This window comes from Pleurodeles waltl, chromosome 4_2 (assembly GCF_031143425.1).
Source record: "Pleurodeles waltl isolate 20211129_DDA chromosome 4_2, aPleWal1.hap1.20221129, whole genome shotgun sequence".
In the NCBI taxonomy this organism is placed as follows: domain Eukaryota; kingdom Metazoa; phylum Chordata; class Amphibia; order Caudata; family Salamandridae; genus Pleurodeles; species Pleurodeles waltl.
Genome location: NC_090443.1, coordinates 1020525788 through 1020552411, shown reverse-complemented (window position 1 = coordinate 1020552411; position 26624 = coordinate 1020525788). Strand labels below are relative to the sequence as shown.

At 42.2% G+C, this 26624-nt stretch overlaps 1 protein-coding gene across 4 annotated transcripts in view; it reads left to right on the top strand.

Moving 5' to 3' along the window:
* LOC138293607 (tenascin-like) overlaps positions 1 to 8967 on the top strand; it is a 581232-nt gene extending 572265 nt beyond the window's left edge. For all 4 annotated transcript variants that reach the window (XM_069232880.1, XM_069232877.1, XM_069232879.1 and 1 more), the window contains one exon: positions 8690 to 8967. The gene's annotated coding sequence lies outside the window, so the exon portion shown is untranslated. The remainder of the gene's footprint in view (positions 1 to 8689) is intronic.
* The last annotated feature ends 17657 nt before the right edge of the window (positions 8968 to 26624 follow it).

Sequence of the window (26624 nt, the reverse complement as noted above, 5' to 3'; positions counted from 1 at the left end):
GCGCAGAAGAGTGCAGGTAGGGTGAGCAAGTCAATTATAATTAAAATAACCAAGTCTTCAAACCTCTACAGAAGGTTAGTAAAGAATTGCAATTCCTTAGGATTGTGAGGGAGAATTCCAGAGTTTGTGCCCTAGGTAAGAAAAGGAACATCCTTTCATCCAAGTAAGATGAAATCTTGGAACCGTGAACAAGGTTTGAGATGAAGATCTGAGAAAACGTATGGGCTAATAAGGTCTCACTAATTTATGAATGTTGCATGGCCCAATGCCCTGTTTGGCCCTAAACATATGGAAAGTGCCTTAAACTCAATACATTTGGAAATTCTGTGCCAATGTAATTCTAGTAGTAGGTGAGAAACGGAGGCCAATTTCAGTAAGCGAAAGAGCAATCTGGCAGCACATTTTGAAATATCTTGAAGCCATGAATTGTAGACTTTTCAGCACCCAAATAAAGCATATTTTCATAACTCAGTCTAGACATAACCAGAGCTTGGGTAGCGGTCCTCTGGGCCTAAGGGGAATTAGCCAAATGATCAATTTTAGCCATCTAAGAACTGTGAAACAAGTGGGAGTTACTTTGGTCACTTGGGGTTTCATAGAGAGTTTGTCATCAATAAGAAATCCCAAGTTTTTCACCTTTCAGGATGGAATGGCAGGGTCCCTAAAAAGTACGGCCAATGTCTGGGATCCTCTAGAGATGCGTTCTTGCCTGGAACCAGGACCTCTGTTTTGTCACCTTCAAACTTGAGATAATAAATTTTCATCCATCTATGGATTTTCCTCAAGCACAAGTTCAAAATCGAGGGGTCCTGGTTCAGAGCCGATGACAAGGAGAAGATGATCTGTGTCATCGGCACAGGGAAAAAAGGGCAAGTCTGCAAGTCTCTATTATGTCTATCAAAGGGTGAACATAGATGTTAAAAGACAGAGGGCTCGGGACAGAACCCTGAGGAACTCCAGAGCTCAAGGCATGTGGCTTCAACTTCACATCAGCAGAAAAAACCTGAAACACACGTCTAAAAGGAAGGAGACAAGCCATCTCAGAGCAGTGCCTTCTAGGCCAAGAGCCTCAAGTACTCCCACCAGGATTGAGTGGGATATCATGTCAAAGGCTGCACTTAAATCCAACAAGATGAGTGTAAGAGCTTGACCACTCCCCTGAGAGGCAGGTTGTCTATAGAGGCAATGACTGTTCCCCCCCATCCTTCCAGGACACCTCTAGGCACTGCCAACGTAGTACGGGAGTCCCGGCAAGTGTCCCCAAAAGGGTGAGAGGATTGGATGAGAGAGAGAGAAAAGAAAGATATTGTCTCTGCTGCCTGGTACAGCTGAACTCCCGATGCTTTAGGGGGCAGGTAATCGCTGTCAGCATTAGTTGTTAAGTGTCCAGAGCTATAAGGGAAAGGACAGGGATGAGGGATGTGTTGAGGGCACTCTCGTACAGTATTTATGCACACAGTCTATTATCTCAACTAATCACCTGTCAGTCAACACGTTCCTCAGACTTCAACTTCACTCAATTGGGCTTACATCATTGCCTGGATTTTCTCTCTGTCTCACACTGCATAGAGTAATCACTCTTGGTGTAGTTCCTCACACTGAAAACTTATAGCGCACGAACACACAACAAAAACTCTTTCCAAAAAGGAATAAACGTACACTGATTTATACGGTCAAGTGAAAGCCTGCTTTTTCTGTTTTTGAGGAATCACTAATATCAATTCTAGACAATACTAAAAGAGTTCCTTCAAAATGAGAATCGTTATCATAACACGCGAAACACACACATAATTAGCAAAGTCACACATATATGAAGATCGTTCATCTCACAACACTCTCTTTGCCTGCTGATGTCTTTTCTGATTTTAGAATGAATCAACAAGGCAGGGTACAGATGCACAATAAATGTCGAAGCTTTAAGCATTTCCGTACACTTTCTCAATTGACCTCAAAACTTTTGTTCTTTCTTGAAAATAAAGTCATTTAGTTACACACTGAAGTTCTTACTCTAAAAAAAAAATTTGCTCAACAGAGCGCGCTTCCTCCACTTAGCCTATGTAAATAGCTGCCACCGCTCAGAGGCTGAAGAAGATGTTTCCTCTCTTGTTGCCAGCAACGATACAGAAGCTTTGCAAGGAATTTCCAGGAGCAGGCTCTCTATGTTAGTTTCCAAAAGAACCGGAACAAAGCCAAGCGCTGACTAATACCTATGGGGCTTTTTGTAGCTTGTGCAGGAATGAGTCATGATTAGTAAATGGCTCCAGAAACATGAGTCATGAGTGATGAGTCATGATTAGCATATGACTCTAGAAACACAAGTCATGAGTCATGATTAGCTCATGGCTCTTGAAAACACAAGTGCTGCCTAACTATCAGAGAAGACAGCTGTCCAACAATGTGCAGGGGCTCAGGTGTTTCTAATTAACCCCGGTCTGCTCCAAAGCACCTCGTGGAGGTTGAGTGAACAAGCCTTGATAAAATCAAGCAACACTGGGTAAACAAGCCTTGGTAAAAACATGGTGTACATACTTTTCAATCTACATAGACAACAGGGATGACCCAAATAACTGTAAACATTACACCTTAATATAACTATCCCAAGTGAACATGATAAAGCCAACAACCCAGTGGTAGTTTATTAGACACAATACAAGAAGCAGATAAAGGTGAGGAAATCACAACAATGAGTGCAGCCATACCTCCATCATCCAGGTGTTGTCTGAGGTGTTCTGTTTCGTCCAGCAGGCCAGTCTTAGAGCTGTAAACAACCCTAAAATCACACTTTGAGGAACGAAACTAGTTTCAGGCCTCAACAAAGGTGAGCATTAACTTGCTTTTCCAGAACTTTGGAGAAGAGAGATAACAGTGAAATAGGTCTAAAATGTGACAGATTGAAGGGATCCAAATTAGTTTTTTTCTGTAACAGAAGAATCATAGCGTGTTTCCACCTCAGAGGTACAACCCTGTCCCTCAAAGTTGAATTCAGCAGCTGCAATAATACATTTAAGCAATTTGTGTCCAATAATCCAAGCTTATTTGGGAGTAAAAGATCCAGTGGAGATCCTGATTTAATGGACTGCAGAATGGCTAGAAAAGATGTAAGAGCAATAAAGGGCCATTCACTCAACTTGGTGTTGGAGCCTAAATGAGCTGCTGAGTCACTGCCCTCGTCTGAAGGCAGATTAGACCCATTCATAGCAAGGTCAGGATCTGCATTCAAAGAGTCTCTAGCCAACTGTAAGTGATTTTTTTCCTCCTTTTGATGAAAGAAGGAGGCTAACTCATCGCATTGGCTTTGAGAGAGGAGAGAAGCAGGGCAAATATTACTAACATCTGCCAGTTTTTTCACCACTTTAAAAGGTGCCTGCTGGCAAGTCTGAGAATTAGTGTTTTTGTCTGTATAAAAAGTTGCAGGAGCTGACTTACAGGGGGATTGGTAAACCTTCAGCGCTTCCTTATAGTTAAGCTTGGCCTCTTCCATATATGATTTGTGCCAAAATCTTTCTAGAGCTTTGCAGCGCTTATTTTCTAATTTGAGTGTATCATTAAACCAAGGAGCAGGAGGAAGCCTTCTGCCCAAACGTTTGGCAGTATCTGGCAGAATAACATTAATAGCCACAATAAGCCACTGGTGAACCGTGGCCTGGTCAAGATCAGCCTCATGTTGTAAAGCAGGCTGAGTGCTGAGCAGCTGCTCGTTTTTAAGTTTTGACAAGTTCCTAGACTTAATTTTGGGTTTTGGCCGTTATGTAGCATGATGAGAGTGGGCCTTCAACTTGAAGGACACAGCAAAATGATCACACCAAGAAAGTGGAAGAGGCGATTCTATTATCAAATCCCTAATGTTAGAAAAAATGGGATCCAAGAGATGCCCAACAACATGAGTAGTTGCCAAGTTTAGGAGTGCCAAATTGAGAACACTCAAATCCTCACTAAAGGATATATTCAAGTTATTGTGCACATCGTCAGGGTGGAGATCAGTATCTCCTCCGGTAGGGAGGAGCACCACTTTCCAGCACAAATAGGATGATGAGAAGTCAAAGCTCCAGAAAGTGTAAAATTGTAAGTGAGGGAGAGTGACAAAGTCAAAGATTCACAATAGAGAACTGCAAATTCTTCAATTTTACAACAGCAATCTTTTAAAAAAATAATAGCAATACCACATCCAGGCCAATCTTGCCTATCTATCCTAACTATCCTAAACTCCAGTTTTGGAAAAACTAGTAGGAAGTGTTGCAGTGATATTAGGTAACAAGCCTGTATGTAGCCATGTTTCTGTGACGAATAGTGCATCTGGATTGTAATCATTTACAAAATTAAATAAATGTTGCTGATGTTTTGGAAGCGAGTGGCAGTTAAGGCTAAAAAAAAGAAATGTCTTGGTCGCAAGTGATTCCGCTGAAGGCTGAGGACTATGCATATCAGATTTTCCTTAATAAAAGCATGGTTGGCCGGCGAGTGCAGAGAAGTTAAATCCACAACACAATTGCTAGGGGTGGAGCAATCAAAATTACAGTAGCTGCAAGTTGGAGAATTCCTCCTGGGGTTGAGGATCTGGCAGCCCATATTAAGAACCAGCTGTAATTATTTCCAAAGGACTGCCGTATCTTGTCTTACCTCTGACAGCAACAAACCAGGATTCCAGGCCCACGGTCAGGCATTGATGGGCGTGTCCACTGCATGCGTCTGCTCCCCAGCCACCTTTAATAAGGCCTTCTGACCGGGATCTAGAGCTTTGACCACTTATGTCCCCAAAGATGGCCACCGCTACATGGAACAGCAAGCTCAACACATGATGGGCCTCAAGAAAGTAAAAGGGCCCCATACTCCCAAAAATACCAAAATAACTCCAAGAAATGTAAAAGCCACTATCTCCCCTAAAGTAGAATTTTTGCAAGTGTCAAACACAATTTAAAAAAAATCTAAAATAGCAGAGTGACAGTTAAATAAGTTGATGTGAAAACAGTGTGCAGAGCAAGTATCAGCAATCAATATTATGAGCAAACAGAACCCTACCTAGGTGCTGTGCATCTACTTCTCGGCCATCTTAAATAAGTCCTTCTGACTGAGAGCTAGAGCGCTGACCCACTTATAATCCCAGAGGTGACCGCCGCTAAAAGGAACAGCAGACTCTAAACTTGCTGATCCTCAAAAAAAGTAAAAGGCCCTGGTTCCCCCAAAAAACACCAAAATATCCCCCAAAAATGTAAAAGCCCTTATTTTCCCCAAATCAGGATTAATGGTTCTGGTGAATAACTATAAGTCATATCTCAGAGCCAACAGAATCCACTGGAATTGGCCTGGAAAGTTCTTCCTCTTGGTCAGCCAGTTCCCCAGGAGACATGAAAGGGGTCTCAGTGCTCTTTCTCTCCCTGGGAAGTCACTTGGTAACCTTTGGGTACCTACCTGATCCTTCCCCTTGCAAAATCAAATCACAAACATTTAGTACCAATGGCCTCCCATGACGTTAAGCTTTTTTAAGGGTCTTATTTTCAGTCAGTAGTTTTGAGGGATTCTGAGAATTGGGCTGTTTGCGAACAGAAAAAAGCTTTGTACCTCTGGCCCTTGGTCTTCAGTGTTTAACCTTCAACATGAACGCTGCTTGTTCTGCAATGGTTTTCTCCTCTGCAGGTAACTTTGGTGATCTCTTATGCAAGTGAAAGCCACATTGTGCATGAAAGATAGTGAGGTCTGGGAGAGGAATCTTTGGCAAGAATGAGAAGTGCTAATGAAATATAAGGAGGACACCTGTTCATGTTGTATCTGGAGCTGGGAGGATGCCCTGATGTTGAAATTGTAGGATATGAAAATCAAGTGATATTGCCAACTTCTATTGTGAGAAAGTGGAAAAGTACGGGAGTTGATGACATGAATTTCTCGAATGTTCTGTAGGTTTAATTGGTACTGTAAGTCGAGAGACCAGATTCCTTTTGGACTTTGAGGGGTACAGACATCTCTGCCTATGTTTTCTTTGTGTGGCTTTATGCAATGCGCTGCCTCAATTTGGAGAGATTTTACTGAAGTCTCTGCTATGCTGATACCTTCCTGCTTTCCCTGATTTAACTAGGTTTACTTAGTTGTCCAACTTTAGAGTAAGAATAATTTAGGTAACTTTAAATTTATTCATGCCTTTACGGAGGATCGAAACTAGTACACTAACCATCAAATTCTATTTCTCATCTTTTGTATTGCTGCAACCGAATTATCACTGACAGCACTACTGCACCTGCAGCACTTCATGCTGGAAGACTCCATGAATGACCAATCACAGCCCTCCTGCACCTGCCCCTGCAGCACGTTATGCTGGGACTAAATGAATGATCAATAACAGCACGTCTACACCTGCTCCTACAGCATGTCATACTAGGAGACTCCATGAATAGTCACTCACAGCACACCTGCTCCTGCAGCACGTAATGTTGGAAGACTCCATGAATAGTCACTCACAGCATTCCTGTACCAGCAGCACATAATGGTGGGAGAAATTATGAAAGATCACTCACAGTACTCCTGCAGCTGCTCCTGCAGCACGTAATGCAGGGAGCCTCCATGAATGATCACTAACAGCACTTCTGCACCTGCAGCACATAATGCTGGAGACTCCATGAATGATCATTAACAGCATTTCTGCACCTCCTTCTGTAACACATCATACTGTGAGACTCGATAAATAGTCACTCACAGCACTCCTGCAGCTCCTCCTGCAGCACGTAATGCTGGGAGACTCCATGAAAGATCACTGACAGCACTTCTGCACCTAGTGTACGTCATACTTGGAGACTCCATGAATAGTCACTCACAGCTCTCCTGCACCTGCAGCACGTAATGCTGTGAGACTCCATGAATGATCGCTAACAGCACTCCTGCACTTACAGCATGTAATGCTGGGAGGCTCCATGAATGATCACTCACAGCACTCCTGCATCCACTCTTGCAACATGTAATGCTGGGGGACTCCATGAATGATCCCTAACAGCACTCCTGCGCCTGATCCTGCAGGATGTAAAGCTGGGAGACTCCATGAATGATGACTTATAGCACCCCTGCACCCACTCCTGCAGCATATAATGCTGGGATACTCCAGGAATGATCATTCACAGCACTTCTCTACCTACTCCTGCAGCAGATAATGCTGGAAGACTCCATGAATGATCACTCGCAGCACACCTGCTCCTGCAGCATGTAATGCCAGAAGACTCCATGAATGAATACTTACAGCGCTCCTGCACCTGCTCCTGCAGCATGTAATGCTGGGCGACTTCAAGATTGATTGCTCACCACACTCCTGCAGGACATAATACTGGGAGACTCAATGAATGACCACTAGCAGCACCCTGCACCTGCTCCTGTAGGACGCCATGCTCTTCATAATAGGGTTTGCCTTACATTCCTAGGTGGATGGAAGAGCCCTGAAATTTTTTTGAGAGTGCTTCGGATGGAGTTTCATGTATCTTCTAACTCTGGATTTGGGATGCGGATAGTCCAAGCAGTATTTAGTAGCAGATTTTATGGTGATATTAATAATAAATGTATGCAGGATGTTAGGGATATTTCTTAATATCCCTAACACCTCTAGGTCAACCCCTAGAGATGTTAGGGATACCTCACACCTCTGGTCGACATGCTTCATCTGTATCTGCAGATCCTGTAGATTCTACGGCTTTCATCAGGACCTGGATCCCAGGGTTTAATTTAGCACACTCTGGGACTGATTGATAGGTGGATGGATGGCATACTGCCATGATGGCAGAGTACCTTACAGCGGATCCTGTCAATGCACTGAAAGTATGGTGGACAGATCCATCAACGTGATGGAGCTGTCCATCAAACGTTCAACTTTTTTTTATTTTCAAAAACAAAATCCCAAAGCAGGATTTTGTTTTTGAAAATAAAAACCATCAATGGCCTTTCACCGTGGGGGTTGTATCCTATGGTGTGGGAGTCATTTTACAGACTTCACTGCTCCTTACGTCCAGGTTTTACCTGACAGTGACGGATAGGAAAAACTGGCTTGTGTTTGCCCACTCTAAATAGTCTCCGTCGTCTCCATTCTGAAGTTCCGCCCGCCTCTAAATGAGGCGATAAGAACATTGCCTGTCCACCAAAGTCCAAATCAGCCCCTCTGTGTTTTAAATCACTGCTATTGGTCCTACTGCAAACACGTGCCCACAGACAGGCATACAAGTAACATCCGTGTCAGAGGACAAGTCATCTCTGCTTCAGAACCTGTAGGGAGATGTGGCATGAAACATGAAACTCACACATATAAACAGACTTATTTCAAGCACACCGAGGGAGGTAGCAAATTCATGTAGGTCGCATTGTGCCAAAGATGCCGTGCTCCATAGAAAAACATGAGAGCACTGTGAACACTTGCATAAATCACACAGCAAACTCATGCACGGGTGGTAGATGTGTGGGAGAACACCTCATTAAGTGTCATTCCTTTGAGGCCTTTCTCAGTGAGAAAGTTATCAGTTTGACCCTGATCAAGGATGTCAAGGGCCTCATGGAGGAACTACCGAGGGAGCTGTCTATAATCAAACATTAAAAAACATAAGAGAAGCTGACATTCTACGAGCTTCGATCGCCCCCCAGTTTTATCCCACATTTCAGTCCTCAGTACTCAGTGCATGAATGTTTCTGCTCTTCTTTTTTTCATGTCATAACTTTCATTTTAACTTTTTAGGTCTAGCCGCATCAAGAAAACATGGAACACCCCAGGGACTGCGAGCGAGACCGCGTGCCTAAGAAATCACTGATGAACAAATAAATAGAATATCCACTACAAACTGACCAGGGAGATGAAGAGAACCCAGATGCCCCATATTTTATGTTCTTGAGTGCATGTTTTATAACTTGTATGCAAAGATGCTGTGATTGAGCTCATGATGTAGTGCCTTAAAATATCCAGGCCATCATTCTTTTCCATACTAAATAAATAAACAGTGCTTGAAAAATAACAAACTTGGCATTTTTCCACACTTGTGTCCTGTTCTCCACAAAATGGGTAGGATAGTCCAACTGGACCGCACCTGACCGCTTTTACTGCTAGGAATGCACCTGCATCTTTTAAAGGGGTATCCATTGAAAAGAAAGGGAGTTCTGTATCTAGTAATGAGCCTCAGGAGTCTCTATGGGTTAATCATGAGTTCATTTACATCATGTGTAACTGCAGATGGTGTTCCCTCTCCAGTCAACAGCCAACTGACTCAAGAGAGAACAGCACAACATCATCGCCTTCCAACACTCTGGAACTTGGTATAGTAAAGGCATACAACCTACTAGGATACAGCACATGTTCTTCTCTTCACAAATGAAATAATAAAACACTAATGTACTAATAATAGAACCAGCTCACAAACTTTAAACCTCTTTTACTATCTTTACTCAGGACAATAATGCATTTTTTTGTTTTTTACAGATACTATACGAGAAATATGCTTTAGCACAAACATAGTCCTCAAGATACTTTGGAGGAGCCCTTTGTCTACACATCCTATGTTCTGTAACTTCCTGCATACTGTCTCCTCCTTACATCTTGATCATTTCTTCTTAAGACCTCATTATCATTCATCATCATAAAACTACTACAACTATCCAAACTTCCCTTGAAGACACTTTCCTGTATGCTCATTCCATCATTTGAACCTCTCTCATACATACAGCTGTTAACGCGTCCCTTTATGATAATTTATTACACATCAGGACTCGTTTTAGGCCAATGAATCTTTTGACCCAGTTGAGAGACACCTTAGGATGAGGTAGATAATCAATATGTCAATCAATACGTCAATAATGTCATCAATATTTATCACAACAAATACATTTCACTTTTAGTCAAAGTCATTAATCAATTCAAGATGCTAACATGACCTTTCAGCCATGAATAACCACACCAGTTTAGTAGAATTGTATAAGTTTTATTCCCTATTTAGTTACAATCTAAGAGCAGATGCGTTAATCTCAAAACCAAGAAACATAATAGCATAGTCACGATATGGCAACTTTAATAGGATTTCATTAAGGCAAGAATCACAAACATCAGAACATTACACAGCGTAAACATAGAACAATTTTAGCAGAATGTCAATAATGCGTCCGATCAGCAAAGCATAGTCTAGGGCGTTTGTCTATTTGCGTCAGTTTTGGTGAACACCTGTCCTAACCACTGATTAGCATTCGCATGTTGGGCTTCATGCAAAACAATTTAGAACACTAATTTGGAAAACATCTAACTAAGGTCTCTGTCAAAAGTAAACAATTGGTACCTAGAAAGGAAAAGCAGACAGACAAATCACAATTGCAGTCATAATTACCCTCCAAAGTTTAGGTCAGCACACAGGTTCAGTCTTCGTCTTCAGGACATCAGTCAGATCGCCATCTGTCCTAACTCAGCTCCGGGGCAGAATGGGCACTTCCCTCATAAGGAGGTAAAGTGTAACATGGACAAATCTAAGGGCGAGGATGATTTTAAGTAAAGCAACAAGTCACCAAGCAGAGTGACAAAGTTTCTGGATAAAATCAATAGCATTTCCTACCTAATTTAATTTTCTCCCTGTGACATGGGGTTTTATCCCTTTTCCATTGTACATTCCCCCAAAATTCTATTGGACATTTGTTATACCCCACTATCTTTAACCTATCAGAAAACATATTAGGTCACCTAACTCTTCACCCCATATTTTTTTACAAGTCTTTGATTAGTCTCCATAATTGACGTCTTCAGAGGTGGCACGTCCGGTATGATTTCATCTTTCTGTAATTCTTTGCACATCTTTTGGTCCGTAACTTCATTGTCTTCACCGGTTTTAATGACCTTGCACATTACATTAATCTACACTGTTTCATTTTGTTTTTAACATTTATTCTGCAAGCAAGGAAAAGCTATGGGAACGGATCTAACATGGTTACATTCGTCTTCTAGTTTGAAGAAAAAACATACGGGGTCATGTCCTTTTGTGAGTAAGCACACTGCAAGATAGAAAATACATTTAATATGAGAGCCAAGCAGCTAAGCTCCGGCTCATGCTAACTTAAGGCCTATAAGGATTTTAGCACAGATTCAGTAACGCAATCATTAGTACAAACTTATTTGAACATAATATAAACATTTTAGTCATCATTATTAGTCTACGTATACATTGACGGCCACTCCCCGAGGTCACATTTCAGGTACATGTTTAAGCAAAATTACTAATACAGTTTTATGCAGCAGTATCACACATTAATTCATAAACATTTTATGTTAATATGGATTATATAAACTACGCTCTCTCAGTCCCTCCTCTGATGATGTTCGTCATCACACAAACCTTTCCCTTTCGACCTTCCACTTAATTTTTCACTTTACGCATAATGTGCATTTCAACATCTTGTCCCTTGGGTGAACTTTCCCAAATTTCATTAAACATTTTCTCCCTTTCGTTTTCTTCATTCCTTTTATTCCTCTTTGTCCAATTTCTTTTAATTTTGTCATTTATTTTGCATGCTCCCCATAATCCTAATAGACAGGCCAGAACAATTAATAGACCCCCTAATATTTTTGCAAAAACCCCATTCCAAATATTGCTAAACCAGCTCCCTACTCTGGCAATTCCTTTTCCCAATTTCTCCCACACTCCAGGTTCCTTTAAATCCTTCAAATCTGCACTATCTTTAGTTAGGTTAGTAAGCATACCTCTAATCTTTTTACTATTGTCAGGTATATATGAGCAACAATGACGCACGTTGAGCATCTTGCAGACTCTGCCGCTCTTTGCTAAAAGAATGTCTAAAGCAAGCCGATTTTGAAGAGCCATAGCTCTTTCCGCAGCAAGTTCAGAATCCATCAGGAGTATAGCTCCTGTAAAATTTGTCAGCATGTTATCCACAATAGTAGACAACTTTCGAATCTTTATGGAGTTTAAGATAACCCCTACTGAAGGAATTATGGCTCCAAATATGGCTCCAACGACAGCAGCCGCTGTCTCTCGTTTTTGTCTAGCATGTTGTAATTCAGACGTTTTAGGTATTTGCTTTAAGTCATCAATCTGGTAAATCTTTGGGAAAACTATTCCCAAATAACATGTTCCATACCATCCCTTAGGGAGACGGTAATAAGCATTAAGTCCACAGATATAATAGATCCCAGGGATCGCTGGGTCCTGTCCATTTAACATGAATGTCCATTTACTCTGAAACAAAAACACATGCCTGCATTCACTCGTTCCCACAAATAAAGTGTCATGTTCAGATTTCGGCCTATATATACAAAGCCTTCCTACATGTAATGCATCTATAGCTAGTTTGCCTTGCATCTTTATTGCAGTGTAAGCATAATCATTTGCATATGTGTGTTTCTCTAGCCCTTTTTCTAATCTTTCCTTCAACGCTTTGCGTCTATCATCAGTGTGAGCTAAGAAGCTTTTCTCTACAGATGTTAATAAGCAAGTCAGATTGTTGCGGTGTGCATAAGCTGTCCCAAATGTAAGTGTTGGTTCAAAGAAACCTCTAACTGTTTTTATACTGTGCTCCTTAGCTAGTTTGTTCAGAAACTCAATCACTGGCACAAAAGAAAACACTACATCCAAATTTGAATACTGTAAAAGTATTGCACATGCTCTTGATTATAGAATCTTGTTAGTAGCAAACTACAACTTATCCTGAACGTTAATGGAAGACTATGATAGGTGACCCCTTCTTGTACTGATGAAGGAATCTTTGTGCACACATAACAGTTTTTCGCATCCATGGTTTCAACATACTCATTCAGCAAGCGATAGAAGACGTTAGTGGAAAGTTCCCCTTTTGAGTTAGTTCCCTCATGTAAGTGTTTTGTATCTTGATCAAACTTTTCCCACGGTGTTAGAGTTGTAGTCTCAGGTTTTGAAGCATTGTTAGTTGCTTTCTTCTTCAACCACGGTATTCCCACAATCACACCTATAATTATTATTGAACATACAATACCTAATATAAGGCTTAACCAACCACACAATTTACCCTTTTTGCTACTACCACTATTATAAGCCATGGTCTGTAAAGAATCAGATAGCAGAATAACTGAAAGAAAAACAATCAACTTGAGGACAATATAAAAGTTCTCTTTTTTTTCTCTTGATTTAAAGTCTCTCTCTCTCTGCGTGTATTTACAGCGTTTCACTCACTCCAGGACCCCTTTTGTCAAATCAGGTTAGCAGCTTGTCATAATCGGGTTTCAAAGTCAATTCAGGTTATCAGTGTCACATCCGGTAGTTTATAAGTCTCTTTTCTCAGCTTTTCAGCTTTCAATTTTAATTTCAACTTTAACACAGTCTCTTTCTCTGTTTGAATTCAGGTACCGTAATATTGACCTGGTACTTCTCGATCAAAACAGAACGCTAAGAATTCTTGTTGCCATTCAGATGTCGTTGCATATGCCCATTTGCAGTTCTTTTTCTTTTCAATCTGCGTTCGCCTTGCAATTCTCCTTCACTTAGATCCTCTACTCAGGATGTATCAGTTTCTTCTGTTATTGTTTCACCTGGTACGACCTTTTGTTTCGGGACGCTGAACAGCACCCTCCTCTTGTGCTATGGTGTTTTCTCTTGACGGACCTGCAGCTGGCTCAGGGGATGCCAGTGTGCTTTGATCTCTCTCTACTATTTCCCCTTCTTCTGGGTCTGTAACAGGTTCAAGCTCTAACCCGTATCCGTCTACTTCTGGGAGAACCTCTCCTTGATTTAGTTCTCCTGCTGCCTCTACTGAGATAGGCTCACTGTCACCTCTCTCAAACTTGTTTGCTGTTTGACGGACTAGGCTGTTCTCAGAGTGCTCTCCTGTAGTCTCAGTTCTTCCTTTGCTATTTTCTGGCCCTGAGACTTCCTTCTCTGGACTTGCTGAATCGTAAACTTCAAGTTCCTCATCAGTCGGACACGTTACCTTCCTTCTGTGACTGCCATGTATCCAGTTTGGAATGCCTGCACATTTCACAGCAGTGGTTGTTGTCAGTATTACTTGATATGACCCCTTCCAGCGCGGCTCCAAACACGACTCCCTCACGTGCTTCTTGACAACCACCCAGTCACCGGTTTGCAGGGTGTGACCTGGATCACTGATCGGTAACAATGTGTTGGCCTCCACCTGGTGGGAAAAAGAGCGAACCACATCAGCAAAACCTTTGCAGTAGTCCAACACCATATCATCCGTGATGTTCACAAGAGCATTTGCAGGTACTGCGGGCAACCTCATAGCTCTGCCCATAAGGATCTCATGGGGTGATAGTCCTGTCTTCTTATCAGGGGTGTTCCTCATCGACATCAGCACTAAGGGCAATGCATCTGGCCATTTCATATTGGGAGCTGCGCACATCTTTGCTGTTCTCGACTTCAAGGTACCATTCATTTGTTCTACTAGACTGATGCTTCAGGGTGGTAGCTACAATGCAGCTTCTGTTCAATGTCTAATGCAGCACACAACAGCTTAATCACCTCATTGTTGAAGTGTCTGCCCCTATCTGATTCTAAAGAGACCGGAAAACCAAACCTGGGTATTAGTTCTCTAAGTAACAGCTTTGCAACTGTGAGACTTTCATTTCTATGTGTGGGGTACGCTTCAACCCAGTGGCTGAAAACACACACAATCACCAACACATACTTCAATCCTCCACAAACAGGCATCTCAATGAAATCCATTTGCATCTTGCTAAATGGACTGCCAGCTCTCCCTATGTGGCTCAAAGTTACCACAGTTCCCTTTCAGGCATTCATCTGTTGACAGATGATGCACCTGTGACAGGTAACCTCTGCGGCTTGTCTGAATTTCGGGTTAAACCAGTCAATCTTGAATGACCTGATCATTGCATCTTTCCCAAGATGTGCCTGTCCATGGTAAAGCCTTGCAAATTGTTACTAAAGACTGTTTAGCAAAACCAGTTTCCCTCTCCTCTGAGACCCATAAGTCGTCAGCTCTCTGTACACATTGCATTCTCTGTCAGGAGCGTTTCTTCTCTGCTAGCACGACCCTGTCGTGATTTTAGCTCATCTAGTGTATCAACCACCCTTAATGCAAAGTTCAAGCATGTTTCATTTTCAGTTTGCGGTAACAATTCCCACTGATCCTTGAACGATATACAGTTCATTGCGCAAAACCTTGCGACTTGATCTGCATAGCTGTTTCCCATTTACACAAAGTCTTGTGACTTAACATGAGCATTGCATTTCACCACGGCAATTTAAAGAGGTAACTGAATCGCATGTAACAAGTCCTTCATGTGTTCACCATTTTTCACTGGAGAACCAGAAGAGGTTATGAAACCTCTCTGTGACCACAATTGGCCAAAATCATGTACAATTCCAAATCCGTATCTGCTGTCAGTATAGATAGTGACTCTCAGATTTTCAGATGAGTGCCATGCCTTAGTAAGGGCAATTAATTCTGCCACTTGTGCGCAATACACTCTCTCGAGCCAGAAAGCTTCAATGATACCAGCTATGGTTCACACAGCATAACCAGCTCTCAGCATTCCGACTGAGTCTCTCAAACAGGATCCGTCAACAAACATAATGCAGTCATTTTCTTTTAACTGTGTATCTTGAATTTCAGGTCGGGGCTTGGTACATAGTTCTGTTACCTCAAGACAATCATGCTCCACTTCCTCTTCATTATTAATCTCAGTACTTTCAACAGGAAATAGAGTTGCCGGGTTCAATACAGTACATCGCCAAAGGAGACATTTGGTGACCCCAGAATAATTGTCTCATATCGGGTAAGTCGGGCATTTGTCATGTGCTGAGTTTTAGTTTGAGTCAACAGAATTTCAACTGAATGTGGAACCATTACTGTTAAGGGATGTCCCATCACTATGCCCTCAGACTGCGTGAGGCTTTGACCAACTGCTGCAACTGCACGCACACAACCCGCTAAGGCTGCTGCAACAGGGTCCAAGGTAGCTGAAAAATACGCTATAGGACGTTTGCACCTCCATGGACCTGTGTCAAGACAGACAAAGAACAAGCATCACGTTCATGACAAAACAGTAGAAAAGGCTTTGTGTAATAAGGCATACCTAACGCTGGTGCCCTGCACATGCACTCTCTCAATTCCATGAATGACTCAAGCTCTTCTTTGGACAGAGTTATGGTGTACGGGTCATCCTTAGTTTCTTTGCCTGTCAGTTTTATCAGTGGTTTAGAGATGATTGAGAAGTTGGGTATCCACTGGCGACAGTAGCCCACCATTCCCAAAAACATCCTGACATCTCTCTTTGTTGTCAGGGGGTTCATCTGCAAAATAGCTGTCACCCTTTCCTTTGATATTCTCCTGGACCCTCTCTCAATCAACTGTCCTAAGTACTTCACCTCTTTTTGACAATACTGCAACTTCTTTGGAGACACTTTATGTCCGTTCTTTCCCAAATGGTTCAATAAGGCAATTGTGTCATACCTGCAGTCATCTTTTGTTCTGGACGCAATTAGTAAGTCATCAATGTATTGCACCTAAGTCAAACTGAAAGGCAGTTCCAATGACTCCAAATCCTTCTTCAATATCTGATTGAAGATGGACGGTGACTCAGAAAACCCTTGAGGAATTCTGCACCAACTGTACACCTTGTCCAGAAATTTTAAACTGAATCAAAACTGGCTGTCCTAATGAAGAGGCACCGAAAAGAATGCTTGTGATAAGTCAACAACGTTGAACCATTCCGCATCACATGGAACCTGAAACTTAATCACTGCTGGGTTCGGCACTATAGGACAACATTTTACCACAATTTTGTTTATTTTCCTCAAGTCCTGCACAATTCGAACCTTCCCACAAGGCTTTTTCAGACCCATTATTGGTGAATTACATGGGCTGCTCAATACCTCCTTCAGAACACCTTGCTTTACAAAGTCCGCAATTATCTGCGACACCTGAATGAGGACATCTTGTGCCATGTGGTATTGCGGCACCTGGGGAAACACTGCATTTGGCTTCACTTGTACTGTAACTGGTTCCACTCCTTTTATCAGTCCCACTTCTTTTCCTGTCAGGTCCCACACTTTCTCCGTCACTGTTCCCTGTAACTCAGCTGTTAAGTCAGTCACTGTAAGCATCGGGAATAAGATTATCAAAGGGTAATCTTCATTCGCGGTCTCTGTTTCTAATTCTGAGAGCTGACCATCATCCCCGTCATCATCACTATTTGTCTGCACCTCAATTCCACCATTGGAACAGGTAATCGAACATTTCGTTTTACACAGTAAGTCTCTTCCCAGTAGGGACACGGGACTTGAATCGCAGACTAAAAACTTATGCTTTCCCTGGAAGTTGCCAATCTCAACTTGCACCGGATCTGTGATCGGATTTGTCAAATACTGGTTTGCTACTCCTACCACTCTTATGGTACGCCCTGAAAGTGGTAATTTCGGAACCTCTGCACTTCTGAATGTAGAGCGTGTAGCTCCGGTATCAACCAAGAAGGAAACCTTGTGACCCATTACCTTTCCCTCTACATAGGGTCCCCTCTGATCTACTTCTAGGGATGCTGCAAGTATGCACTCTTGACTGTCTGAACTATCATCCGACCATTCATCATTCGCTCCATCTTCACCACGCAATGGGAATTGCTGTACTGTATTATTTTGACTCACTACTTGACCTGTGACCTGCTGAGGAAGCATCACCTGCTGATGTCCCATTGGAGCCAAGGGTAATTGCATTTGCTGTCTAGGTACCATGGGAACCTGCTGTTGTACCTGCTGCATTTGTGCTGGTTGAACACGCAGCATTTGCATCTGCTGCATGGGCTGTAACCCCTGCATCTGGACCATGTTATTTTTGGAAGTTCTGATTTTGATTTTGACCTCTCATGTTTTGAAATGTACCGACATCAGTGCTTTGTTGAACAACACCATCATGCACCACATTTGGGCATTCCCGCTTCCAATGCCCCACGCCCCTGCACGCGTGACATGGTGACATCTTTTTCATCCCTTGTATGTCATTTTGAACTACCACAGTGTTCAAGTCTGGACCGCGATTCACAAAACCTCGACCTCTTGGTTGCCCCTGAATCACACCATTCTCTTGCGGTTTCTGCTGCATCATCTGCTGGATTCCATTTCCCTGCATACCTGCCTGCGCTGCCCTTATCTGCATCACCATCACTTTCTCCTTCAACTTTCTCTGCTTCAGCTCAGTCTCATCACTATAGTATTTCGCATACTGCAACACCTCATCAATCGGCTTCGCTTGCCAACAGATCAAATGATTCTTAATCATCTGGGCAACCTCTGGTCTCAGCCCTTCAACAAATCTGAAAACGAGATGGTTCATGTCTTTCGGCTCAATATTTTCAGTACCACTGTAATGTTTGAACGCTTTTAACAACCTCTCATAGTAAGCATGGATCGATTTTGTAACCTCCTGTGAGGTCCGGTCGATTTTCTGTCAATCTGTCACTTTCGGCGATACTTTCTGCTTCAAAAACTCAATCACTTTATTATAGTATTTCATCACCTCCTCAGAGGGTGCTCCGGTCACCTTATCCCTTGCCGGCTCCTGTGTCGGCCAGTCTACACCTCTCTTGCACTCAAGCCATAAGTCGGGCGGAACAATGATTTCGAACAAGGTATTTAAGTCTTCCCAGAGACACTTCGCAAGCTTCACAAACCTACCTGTCTGCTGATACCACTCTATCGGCTTCTCCCTCAACCGGGGATAATCATTTGTGAATGACAAAATGTCTCCCCTAGTCCACGGTACATGGATTAGAATCCCACCAGCTGTTTCTCTCATCGGTAACATCTTTACTGATCCCGTATCTGGTGAAGCTTTAGCTTGACTTGATCCCGTACTGTCACTTTTCTCCTTATCTCTTTTCTTTGCCCATCTGCCTTCCCACTTTTCTAAGGCTCCCCATATCTGAGCACTTTGCAGTATTTCTTTTAGATGCGCATTCATTCCGGCAGACCTCATGTGCTCGAAATCCTTTGAGTCAAAGTCTAACCTGTAGCTTCTTTTCAAATGTTTAGTATTCCCAATATCGATATGGTATTTGTCTGCCAAGTTCGCCAACCTCTGATGTACCTTACTTACTTCTTTAGTGATTTTAGGGCACAGATGTCTTAATTCTGCTTCTGTGTACAACTCTAATCTGTTCACCCCCATTGTTCCCTCCACTAATTCAGCAGCCTCCACTCCTATTCTCACAAAATTCAGGTCTTCATCTTTCTCAGACCTTCCTAACTTCTCTACAGTTGCTGCGGCTTTTGGAGTGTACGTTTTTTCTAACCACTCATTCACTTGTTGTACCGTAAACAGCCTCCAACGGTGCTTCAACCGGGCTAAGGTCTAACAATGACTTCGGTCTTTCAACTGCTTGTTCTCCCGGGGCCATTAACTGAGGAGTTCCTATGGACCCTCCTCTTATTGTATCTTGGGCCATTACTCCCTGATCACACACACCAGGCTTACCTTGTGCATATAATGGTACCGGTGGACCAACAGTAATTGGTAACAATATGGCTGCAGGTGTCTGACCTGGTCCAAAACTCCGTGGAGCAGCAACTCCAAAGGTTTGATTCTCTGAAGCTGGGGCAGATACTAATGGAGGTCCTGCTGCTGGATTATACCCTGGTATTAGTTGTGGCTGTGGCTGGGGCAGCAATTGTGGAGTTGGCTCAATCTGCACTAACCTTGATTTTGTATATATCGGGTCTGGCGGCACTATCAAATATGTAGTAGTCTCTAGTACTGGGACGTTTGGATAGATTCTCTGTATCTGCGGCGGAGGTTGCAACTGTATCTGCATGTCTGGCGCAGTGGGTACACTGACACCATTCTGTGTCAAAACCGTATCACTAGTCTGTACTGTATCAGTAACTCCCTTCTCCTGCGTCTGGTTCCCAGGACCCGCACTAGTGCTCGGGACATTGTTGCTTACTGCATACGGTGGCGGGCGATCCTGTAATATCCGAATTAGGAACTCTTCCTCATCTGAATCATTTTCCTCTATCCAAGACCTCTTGGTCTCTTTAGGCTTATTAGAGTCCTTGTCTGTCTTACAGGTGGCTTTCTTCCCTTGCGTCTCATCTCCCTGTGCTATTGCTGGAAACAATTTAAGTCCGTCAACTATTCCTCGTCTCCACATTTTACTCTCGTTGTCCCATCTAGCCTCAGCTAAAGTCTTTTCTGCCCTTCTTATTCTCCTTTCGAATTTCTGTTTTCTCTGTTTAATAGCCATTAAATCCCCAATTGCTAAAGCCTCATACTCAGCTGGCCTCAGAGGTGGCTTTTGTACTCTTAACATCCACCTCAAATTCTCTAGAACTCTCGTATTGAACGTTCCGTGTTCCAGAAACGCCATACATCCCTCCTTTTCCGTCAGTTTGTGCCACTGTTTCATCCATAAGCAAGGCGCAACACCTTTTTCCTCCATGACTATATAATCTGGAGTACCCTCAGGCGGTGTAGGCTCCCCTTCACTCGCCATAATGTATGCGTCTCCTTTCAGATCGCTCTTAAAAGCTTTGATAAAGTTCATCTTTGCGTCTTTCCTTTTATTTGTATTTAATCAGAAAGTGACTTTAATTCCCAGGACACTCTTCACCCACCTTTCTCAACCTATTGCCTCTCACGAACGGCAGCCAATCCGTGCGCGACCCCTCTCGACAACTGACCTATCTCAGCGCAGCACCACTGACGTCACACTCACACACACTGCAGCTGACAAAGTCTTGTGGCTCGTCCACCCCTCACTAAATTCACACAAAACTAATGCAAAATTACTGCGAGCACCTTTAATAACAACAACAACTCAAATTTGCCGGTTTACTACAGGAAGGGTACACATTCGCTTCAGAACTTTACAGGGATTTCACTTGAAGCCTCGGCCGCTACTTCCTCCTTCTCAGTTCCCGCACACGCAAGCAGAATTCGACCCGCAAATCCTACTCTCGACTTGTCAATGGTTCGTTCTAGTGCACTTTAGAACTTGCCAAATCTCCATCGAAGGTTTCACACATACAATTTGACTCAAACTCGACTTGTCAACCACGCCCGATTGACCTAATTAAACCGCACAAATTACAACATAAACCCAAGTGTCTCCTACACTTGTCAATATACTCCTGAGTCTTAGACCACGACGGGTCCGTACATTAACAACCAACCACGTGGATAATTTTGAGCAGAAAGCGCCATACTGTGGAGTACGCCCACTCCTACAAAAACAACATTTAGCTGGCCTATTGTAAAAGGTGGGGTGAATGACCGCAAAGTCGATCTTGCAAGTGAAAGAAGATCCGAAGTTTATTCTCCAAAATGCAGACCCACAACAGAGCCAGCTGCCTCCAGCTACCGGATCAACGGCTGAATGCCCGTCGAACCAGCAGCTCGAGCGCACTACAGAACATGGAATGTCATGACAATGGAAACGCTAATAAAAGAATGCTAACCACGCTACATGTAATACATCACCTAACTAAGAATGTATTTACATCACCCATTACATCACTTCCCCCCTTTATACAACGCAAATAAATGATAAAGCTATACATATATACATATTTATACAAGAATGAAATCCTGAAATTTTGCAGGTAATTTGACTGTTCTAGAGCTACGAGTTGTTGTTGTACCCACAGTAGATTCCGAAGGCTTTGCAACAACCGCAGAGTTTGAACCTTCATACTGCACAATATCTGAGGTGTCAGATAACACATCACCTGGAGTATCTGTCGGTTCCATTCTCGAGCATGTACTTGACTCCAAACTTGATTTAGACTGTATAACATTAGCTTTTGATGGTCTATAGCCACTAACATCAGTCGACAGCAGAGAACCTCCATCATGGATAGAGCGATAAACATTTTTAAAGATTTGGACTTGTTGAGCATTAAGCGGTATGACACTATTCTTATTCCACCATCCTCTGTCTTCGATTAGAATAGAAGATTTGGAAATTTTAATGATTCTCACTGGAACAGAAAATTTAGAGTCATCCTTACATACACGAAAGGGTTTTTTGATAAGAACCCAATTGTTCACTTTAAGATCAATTGTTTTAACATTGTTCTTTCTGTCATAATACACCTTTTGTTTAAATTGTTTGTCAGAAATTCTATTTCCTAGATTAACATCCTCCTCCAGACCCTCCTCTTGTGCATGACATTTCTCATGTAGAAAATCAGATAACCAGTTTGGGGCAAGTTTGGTCCTAGGATTCCTTCCCCTTAATAATTTGAAAGGAGTAACCCCAGTGGTAGAATGAGGAGTAGTTAAGTAAGCCCACATTTGTTCCTGTATAAACTCAGCCACATCAGCATTGGATGCTAATGCAGATTGAATTCCTTCTTTGAAAAATCGATCGATCCTTTCCACTAAGCCATTAGAAGTAGGGCTATATAATGCCACTCTAAGGTTTTTAATGTCATGTGAAAGTAGAAAATCCGAAAAAAAATTAGAGACAAAATGTGTACCATTATCGGTAATCACGGTTCCAACCGTGCCTTCTAATTTAAATAGTTTACTTAAAAACAAAACAACAGCATCAGGACTGGATACAAAAGTATAGTAGACCCACTTAGAAAAGTAGTCAATAGCAACTATAAGGTATCTCATGTCTTTGGGTAATAAGTGATAAGGACCTGAAAAATCAAGAGCAAATTTATCACATGGATTCTGTGGAAGAGGAACGGGGAACATAGGTTTGATAGACGTCTTCCAATGTTTATCAGACACTATGCATTCAGGACACCTATTAATGTAGTTAAAAACGTGTTTATCCAAGCCCGGCCACCAGTAGGATAATTTAATCCTTTTAGTGGTAGCGGAAATACCCAGATGACCTTCATGTGCTATTTTAACAATTCTGTCTCTGAGATCAACGGGAGGAACCACAAAATCACCTCTCAAGCAAATTTCGCCTTCACAAGAAAGTTCCTTAGCAACTTGGCTGAAACATCTGAGTTGATGTGACAATTTCTTCTCTGGAGGCCATTTAGTCTTTAAAAACACCACCACTTTGGATAGAATTTCATCATTTAACATCGATTTTTCCACTCTTGCTCCATAATATTATTATCTGCAACTGCCAAAATATCCAGAAAGCCTACAACACATTCCTGTTCCGAATCAGTATCCACAGAGGCATCAACTGGTAAAGGTAGCCGAGACAAGCAATCAGCTCGAAAGTTCCTCCCACCCTGTATGTACTTAATGTTTAAATTGTATTCTTGTAACTTTGATAACAAACGAACAAGGCATGCAGATGCTTTTCCCAACCCATCACCATTCAAAAGGAAAGTGAGGGGTTTGTGATCCGTATATAGATCGCAACAATTTCCCCAAACGTATGTTTTATGTTTCTGAACTGCCCATGTGCAGGCTAACGCTTCCCTTTCAATCGTACTGTAATGTGTCCCCGCCCCTGATAAAGGCCCGGAAGCAAAAGCTACGGTATTTTCTTTACCATCCACCCATTGACTGAGAACAGCACCTAAGCCTTTTAAGCTCACATCAACCATGATAAATGATTTATGCAATGGATTGAAAGGTTGTAAAGCAGAGGCATTTGCAACCAAATCTTTCACCTTCTCAAATACTTCACTAAGATTCTTATTCCAATCAAATTTGATACCTTTTTTGAGCATTGATCGTAAAGGCTGAACAATCATAGCATATCCAGGAACAAATCTAGCGTAGTATTCAAAGAGACCCAGGAATGATCTTAAAGCATCTTTGTCGGTGGGAGGTAATGCTTTCCTGACTGCATCTATATTGCTACACTTAGGTCTAATAACAGTGCTTGAAATGCTATGTCCCAAATACTCCACCTCTTCTACCATTAATTTTCATTTGCTAGGCTTGACTGTCATGCCTCTGTCTTTCAGAATACATGTTTGGCCTCAGTGTCAGTGTGGATTAATATATCATCCTGAAATGCTTGTACTTCAGGTAAATCACCGAAAAGTTGATCCATAAGTTTCTGGAATACACTAGCCGCGGAGGCAAGACCAAAGGGTAAGCGTAAGTATTTATATGCACCAAATGGCGTTACAAAGGTAGTTAAATCCTGAGATAATTCAGTCAAAGTGATTTGGTGGTAAGCAGAGTGTAAATCAATGGTTGAAAATAAATTTGACCCTCCGACCTTGGAAATCATCTCCTGAATGTGTGGGAGGGGATGGCAATCAACAATTATGTTTTTGTTTACTGATCTTAAATCCACACATAGCCTCAAACTATTATCCTTTTTTTTGTGACTACAATGGGAGAAACCCATTCTGAGGAATGGGTTGGGGTCATTATACCGTCCTTCTGTAATTTGTGTAGCAATGCTTTTAGATCTGCCCTGACACTCAATGGAATAGGCCTTACCTTGTGTATTACGGGAACTGCACCATTCTTTAACTTAATACAGTGTTCATAACTTTTCACACTACCTACATGATCCATAAATACTTCGGGAAATGAGCTAATCATTTGGGTCATAGTATCAATAATAACGGTGACATTAGCAATGTGGCTAGATGACAAAGAGGTTGGTAAGTCACCTAAAATGATGGGAGAGTCATGACCAGGCCTGAGAAAGATGCCTAAACATGCTAAATCTTTCCAGCCTATAATATCCCGCCCTTTGACAGCAACATCAATTTTGGTATGAATAGTTCTACCTAAACATGTCAAATCAGACCAAAAATATCCAAGTAGATCTATGTCATATCCACCGAATGCTTTCGGAGTGATGTCAGTAGTGAGTAAATTGACAATGTCATGCCAAAACTTGAAGAAAGTCCGATCAGCAAGAATTGTAATAGGTGCTCCTGAATCTGCTAATACAGGAATTTTAAAAGAATCTATAAAAACATCACCTAAAGCAGCCTTAATAACCTTCACGGGTTTTGCGCTAGTGTCATCCAGAAGATCAACAGCTAATAGAACATTCAAAAACTTGTTGAAACACTGAGCATTTTCATCATCAAGCTCTATTGTGCTAATCTTAACTTTGTTTGAGTAATGTTTGTTGGTGTTGTGAGCAAGGCAAACACTGTGGAAATGACCTATCTTGCGACAGGAACTTTTTTCCCTATTGCAGGGCAAGAAGTATCATTACCAATGTGTAGTTTGGAACCACACGAAAGCAAATACGAGGAGTCTTCCCAGTTCGTCCACGAGAACTGAATTTCCCTACTCTGTCTTGCTTGTTAGACACAGCACAAACAGTATCATCATTAATTACATAATCAACAGTAGCACTCTGATTAGCTAAGACTCTTGAGGTGGTTATCGACCTCTAAACGCTCTTAGCGAGGTCAATCACCTCCTCAAGAGTAGGGTTCCGGCATGCTAAAAGTCTCTCTTGTATTTTCGTGTGAAAACAATAAAAAACAAATTGATTACAAATGTAGGTATCAACATTGGTTCCAAATTCGCATTTGGAAGTTAAGACTCGTAGATTGGCGACATATTCCTCGACAGATTCATCAGAAGATTGTTTGCACATAGCGAAGTTAAACCTCTCCAGTAAAACACTGGGCTCATCAGAGTACTGTTTCTTCATTCTTGCCAAACCTTCAGCGTAGCAGTTCCATGCATTATCACCTCCAGCTGGTGGGGAGATAGGAGGTAGATTGTCAAAAACACGTTGGCCTGCAACTCCAAGATGATTGAAAAGTATGGCCATTTTTCTAACTGGGGAATATTCATTCGCACCAATGGCTGTAAGATAATTATCAAATATACGCAGCCATTCAGTCCATTTGATATCTGGTTTTCCTGGCTTTTGCAAAAAAGCTGGAGGTTGTATTATTCCATAATAAGAAAAACAAGTCACTAGAATAAAAACTGAAATTTGTTTTGCCAAAATGGTGCCAAAAAAAAAAAAAAAAAAAAAAAATATGGTAGCTGTTACAACTTAAATTGAAGTAAAGTACTAGGTAATTTGTAGCACGTTCTGGAAAAATGTTAATTAATAACTTGAAGAAATAAACAAAGAAGTAACAAAATTGTTGGGCAACTGTCACCACGTTGCTATAATGATATCAATCAATCATTGCATCATCATAAGCGATCTTCTTAGCATTGGCGCGTGAGAGACGTATTGTTAAGAAACGGCTTGAAATGATGGAAATGGTGGACGCGCGCACCTTTCCACGCATGTAGAATTCCAATCCGATGTCAGGAGCACGTTGCTGGGCAACCGGCTGATAAACAAACTCATGCGGCGATCCGATACTAAAGTCACGAGAACGCGTTGCTAGGCACCTAGCTGTTCAAATGCGCACACCCTCTTGCGCGTAAATCTATAGCATCCGAAGAAACACGTTGCTAGGCAACCACCTGATGAACTCTCCCTCATGCACAGGAATCAATGAAAAGTTATGCCAAAAAAAAAAAAATGGCTCACCTGGGAATTAACAAAATAAAAGTCAAACTGAGGGGGTGATTCTAACCCTGGCGGTCGGTGATAAAGCGGCGGCCAACCCGCCAACAGGCCGGCGGTCAAAAAAATGCAATTCTGACCCTGGCGGGAACCGCCAACACAGGCCGCCGCTTTAACACTCCGACCGCCACGGCGGAACAAACAAACAGCGCGGCGGTCACCGCCACCAGCCAGGCGGCAGACAATGTACCGCCCACCCTATCACGACCCACCAATCCGCCACCTTTTCCGGGGCGGG